Below are 6,270 nucleotides of genomic sequence, written 5' to 3'. Positions count from 1 at the left end.
AAAGTATGACACCCAAATTGGAAAGGAAAAAGTAAAACTATCACTGTTTACAGATGACATAATCTTGCATATGCGAAATCCTACAAAATTTCTTTTTTTTTTCTTTTAATAGATCTTTATTGGAGTATAATTGCTTCACAACACTGTGTTAATTTCTGTTGTACAACAAAGTGAATCAGCCATATGCATACATATATCCCCGTATCTCCTCCCTCTCGAGCCTTCCTCCCACCCTCCCTATCCCACCCTTCTAGGTGGTCACAAAACACAGAGCTGATCTCCCTGTGCTATGCAGCTGCTTCCCACTAGCTAGCTATTTTACACTCGGTAGTGTATATATGTCGATGCTACTCTCACTTTGCCCCAGCTTCCCCCTCCCCTGCCACGTCCTCAAGTCCATTCTCTACGTCTACGTCTTTATTCCTGCCCTGCCACTAGGTTCATCAGTACCATTTTTTTTTTATTATTTTTAGATTCCATATATATGTGTTAGCAAAATTAGTAAATGAGATTAGAAAGCTGCAGGATACAAGGTCAGTATACATACATTAATTATATTTCTACACATCAACAACAATTATTGCAAAAATAAAATTAAGAAAACAACTCAATTCACAATAGCATAAAAAAGAATAAAACACTTAGGTACAGATTTAACATTAGATGCAAGACTTGGGTACGGACAACTACAAAAAATTATTGAAAGCAATTAAAGAATATTTAAATTAATGGAAGAACATCCATTGTCATGGAATGGAAGACAATATCATTAATAAGGCAACACTCCCAAATTGGTCTACATATTCAATGCAATTCCTATCAAAATCCCTGCTGCCTTTTTCGTTTTTTTTTCCTGCAGAAATTGACACGTTCATCCTGAAATTCATATGAAATTGCAGGATGATAAGAATAGAGAAAGCAAACTTCCCCACCCACCCCTTACTGGAAAATAACTTTATTGAGATTCTACCAGCTGTACAAATCTGTTCTGACATTAGGCCCCTTCTTCCTTTGCCATTCGGTCCTTCTTAAGTGGTCCCATGAACGTTTTCTTCTCCTCCACAGTCTGGAAGCAGCCATGGCCAAATTTGGCAGTGGTGCCTATAAACTTGTGGTCAGTCTTCTCCAGGGCCAGCCATTTGGTCTGCGCCAGCAAGTACTAGCGCAGGGTGAGCACTCGCTTCCTGGTTCCCACCATGCAGCCTTTGCGCATAATAAACTAATGGGTCACTTCACTGTAGTGGACAAAGCCACCCTGGGAAGGTGCAAGGCCATTGGGTCAGCACAGATCCAGCATGGAGCTGGAGACAGGTCTGACAACACATGAGCCACTCCCACCCCCCCCACCCCCCACCCCCAGATTCTGGTGGTCCCAGCCACCCGACCAGAGCTGTTCTCAGAAGGAAGACAGCAAGGAATACTTCCACAGTCTGACTCTGACACTAGGCCCCGCAATCATTCATGAGCCTCATTACTGAAAGGGGAAACAAACTTAAAAATAAAGTTGGAGAATTAACCATTTCTAATGAAGTGTAGGCTTAGAATAAATATATAGTTCAATGGAATGAATGAGAATCCAGAATTAAATCTTTACATTTATACTCAATTGATTCTCAACAAAGGTGCAGAAAAATTTAATGGAGAAAGAAGTCTTTTCAACAGTTGGTTCTAGGACACACGCAAAGGAATAAAGTTAGACTCCTACCTCACAACATACACAAAAATTAATGCAAAATTTAGTATAACCCCAAATGAAAGAGCAACAACCATAGAATTATTAAAACAAAACAAAAGTGTAACTCCTCATGACTTTGTTAAGCTAATTTTTTAGATACTACACCAAAAGCAAGAGCATTAAATGAAAAAAATAAATTGCGTATCATCAAAATTAAAAACTTTTGTGATGCAAACAATACCATCAAAAAGTGAAAAGGCAACCCACAGAATGGGAGAAAATATTTACAAATCGTGTCTGATAAGGGACTCTTAGGTAGAATGTATATATAAAAAAAATTCCTATAGCTCAATAAGAAAAAGACAAGAAAAGAATTCAGAAATGGGAATGAATATGAAGAGTTATTTTTCCAAAGAATATATCAGATATCCAATAACTACATGAAAATATTATGTAAATTATGTTATCTAAAAATGAATAAACAGAAACCTCAGTTAAAAGAGTGAAGAGGCCAGAAGGGGGAGCTCTCATGTACTATTGACAATGATAGCACAGCTCAACCGGAAGCAGAAAGATTTCCTTCTCTTGCCTGGCAAGAGCTCAGCCAATGTGAGACTGTCACAACTCAGCCAATGAAAAGCCATTATATTTCAAATTCTCAATTCTTCCAATATACTCTGTTTGCTATAGGCCTCCCAACTTTATTTCTCCCTCCTTTATTATTTTTTTTTTACTTTTTATTTTTTGGTGATGCCATGAGGCATGCGGGATCTTAGTTCTCCAACCAGGGATCGAACCTGTGCCCCCTGCAGTGGAAGCGTGGAGTATTAACCACTGGACCACCAGTGAAGTCCCCCTTTTTCCCTCTTTTAATGAGTTTTCCTCTCCTTGTTGCAGAGGACTTGCATGTGACTCATGATTGTTGTAGATCCCATGTGGCAATTCTTTGTCGATCCTGAATAAACCCATTTTTGCTTGAGAAATAACTGGCAGTGTTTTTGTTCTACATCAACAGTTACTGAAGATGCAAATCAAAACAACAGATAACCCTTCACACCAACTGGCTAACTATAGACAAAAAGACATATTATCGAGTGTTGGTAAGGATGTGGAAGAACTGGAACCCTCATGCATTGCTGCTGGGAATGTAAAATGGTGCAGCCACTTTGAAAAGTATTTGGCAGTTCTGCAAAATGTTATACATCATAGTTACTATGTGACCCAGCAATTCCCTCCTGGGTACAGACCCAAGAGAAGAAAACAAATGTCTACATAAAACCTTGCACCCACTGTTTATAGTAACATTATTTATAACAGTCAAAAAGTAGAAACAACCCAAATGTCCATCAACTGATGAATAGGTAAATAAAATGAGGTATATTCATTTAGTGAAATATTATTTGGCAATAACAAGAAATAACACACTAATACATGCTATAACGTAGATGAACCTTGAAAAAATTATGTTAAGTGAAAGCAGTCACAAAATACCACATATTGGAATATTACATTTCTACAAAATGCCCAAATCTATAAAGGCAGAAAGTAGATGAATGGTTGCCTAGGGCTGAGGAGGAGGGAATGGGAAATGATTGTAAATGGGTGTGGAATGTGTTTTAGAAGGGACAAAAACGTTCCAAAATTAGATTGTGGTAATGGTTGCAGAGCGCTGTGTATATACTAACACATGTTGAATGATATACTTTAAATAGGTGAATTGTGTAATATGTAAATTATAATTCAATAAAACTGTTTTTAAAAGGTTGTAATGAGTGGCTAAAATGGATCATAGATCTTAATGAAAAATGACAGATAAGCAGTACAGTTTAGTCATTACAGTACAGTTTAGTCATTAAGAATAAATTAACCAAATGCAACAGTTTGGCAGACTTCTAACACCTTGACATTCTTTCATCCCTCAAGTTTGGTTTAACTCAAGTCCCACTTCCCCCATGAAGTCTCCAGTTGCTTGTCCCTGCAGAGATAATTTTTCTTCCCATGTTGCCTAAGACTCATCTTTTACATACTCTAAGCATCGTACCCCATATTGATCTGTCTACCTCCCCACTAAGTGGGACTCAATCTTTCCACATGCAGTTCTGGTTCACTTGTATCCACCAAAAACATAGTAGTTTCTCAGTAAATGGTTGTGCAAAAACGGGCCACTAGTGGTAGAAAATTTGTGTTCAATCAGCTACAACTAGACAGAAGATAGGCTTTGCTTCATGTACACAATGTTTAGTAAAATAAACTATATTGAAATCATTTCTACATAAAATCCAGATTCGTAGACTTTTGAAAATTTGCAGAAAATCAGGCCTCTATTTCTTCATGTTAACACTCAACTGAATGTTCACGGTTATCGCCACAATGTTACGACCCCCACCACTCCTGTCTACACACCTGGCCATTTAAATGTATTTATAGTTCCTGCCTGGCCTATGCACACATTTAATTATGTGATTTCTGTGTTAACCAGTCAAGTATTAATCAGCTTTCAGTGGAGAAGTAATTCTGTTTTATTTTACTGAAATGACCTCAGAACTAAGACTGGCATTAGAATGGGCCCAGAGTTCCCTGATGACCTATGATTGGGATAAGCAGATGACTCATCAGAACATGCATACCTTCTTTTATGCATGCCAATATCACGGCAGTAAGGGGTACCTTTCACCTGTGGTTACCAAATAATGTAGTAAATAATTTAGCTTATTTTTTTCACCTTAGTAAAATTCCCGTAAAGTGTTTTGGTATTTGATTTTGGTTTGTGTGTGTTTGTTTTAATGCTCTGTGGGTTCTGCTGGGAAATCCAGAAAATTTTCCCCAGGAGGTGGGCTCCCTCTAAGACCATTCTCCAGTCACCAGTTCCTGTTCTTCAAGCTGACTCATTCCCTTACTGCCACTGCACCTGTGATTCAACCACCCTGAATGAAGAAAGATAAGAAAATTGATCTCCTTAGTTCAGTCTCCCAAGGAAATAGAAATAAAACCAAAAATAAACAAATGGGACCTAATCAAACATACAAGCTTTTGCACAGTAAAAGAAACCATAAACAAAATGAAAAGACAACCTACAGAATGGGAGAAAATATGTGCAAACGATGTGACTGACAAGGGCCTACCTTCCAAAATATACAAACGGCTCAAACAACTCAACACCAAAAAATCAAACAACCCAATTAAAAAATGGGCAGAAGACCTAAATAGACATTTCTTCAAAGAAAAATTACAGATAGCCAATAGGCACATGAAAAGATGCTCAACATCACTAATTATTAGAGAAATGCAAATCAAAACTACAATGAGGTACCACCTCACACCAGTCAGAATGGCCATCATTAAAAAGTCTACAAATAACAAATGCTAGAGAGGGTATGGAGAAAAGGGAACCCTTCTACACTGTTGGTGGGAATGTAAGTTGGTGCAGCCACTGTGGAGAACAGTATGGAGTTTCCACAGAAAACTAAAAATAGAGTTGCCATATGATCCAGCAATCCCACTCCTGGGCATATATCCAGACAAAACTATAATTCAAAAAGATACACATACCCCTATGTTCATAGCGGCACTATTCATAATAGCCAAGAGATGGAAACAACCTAAATGTCCATTGACAGATGAATGGATAAAGAAGATATGGACATATATACAATGGAATACTACACAGCTATAAAAAAGAATGAAATAATGACATCTGCAGCAACATGGATGCAACTAGAGATTATCATACTAAGTGAAACAAGTCAGAAAGAGAAAGACAAATACCATATGATATTACTTACATGTGGAATCTAAAATATGACACAAATGAACATATGTATGAAACAGAAACAGAATCATGGACATAGAGAACAGACTGGTGGTTGCCAAGGGGGAGGGGGTTGGGAGAGGGATGGAGTGGGAGGTTGAGGTTAGCAGATATAAGCTTTTATATATAGAATGGATAAACAACTAGGTCCTACTGTATAGCACAGAGAACCATATTCAATACCCTATGATAAACCATAATGGAAAATAATATATAGAAAAGAATGTATATATTAAAAAAAAATAAAAAGAAACAAAAAGAAAAGTCATCCCATTCAGTCCTACGGCTTCAAATACTATGTGAAATATTTGATGACTTCTATCACTGATGACTACTAAGTATGCATCTTCCACCTGGACCTCCTCCCCAAACTTTGATCTACTGGACATCTTGAACTTGAGCCCTTGATATCCCCCCAAGCCAACTCCTCCTGTAACCTTCCCCATCTCACTGATAGCAACTCCATTCTTCCACTGCTCAGGCAAAACCTTTGGAGTCACCCTTGATCCTCTCTTGTTCTCACTCCCCAGATTTTGTTCATCAGCAAATCCTGTTGGCTTTACCTTTAAATATATCCAAATCCGATCATGTCTCCCACTTCCACTCCCACCTCCTGGCCCAAGTCAGCCTTATCTCTTAACTGAAACATTGGAAAAGCCTCCACACTGGTCTTTCTGCCTCTGCCCCTGCCACTGCTCCCCACATCTCTTTCAGTGTATCCTCAGAACAGCAACCTGAGTGATTCTCAGGTTATATGAAATATGTCACATCTGACTCCTCCTGTGCC

The 6,270-nt window shown here is 38.1% G+C and overlaps 1 non-coding gene across 1 annotated transcript; it reads right to left on the bottom strand.

The window, feature by feature from the left end:
- Positions 1-1,389: 1,389 nt before the first annotated feature.
- Positions 1,390-1,483, bottom strand: LOC133092828 (small nucleolar RNA U83B). Its single transcript, XR_009701182.1, has one exon. It is a non-coding gene; the product is annotated as a small nucleolar RNA U83B (small nucleolar RNA).
- Positions 1,484-6,270: the final 4,787 nt, after the last annotated feature.

The sequence above is a fragment of the Eubalaena glacialis genome, chromosome 5, assembly GCF_028564815.1.
Source record: "Eubalaena glacialis isolate mEubGla1 chromosome 5, mEubGla1.1.hap2.+ XY, whole genome shotgun sequence".
NCBI lineage: Eukaryota > Metazoa > Chordata > Mammalia > Artiodactyla > Balaenidae > Eubalaena > Eubalaena glacialis.
This window is presented reverse-complemented; position numbering and strand designations above follow the sequence as displayed.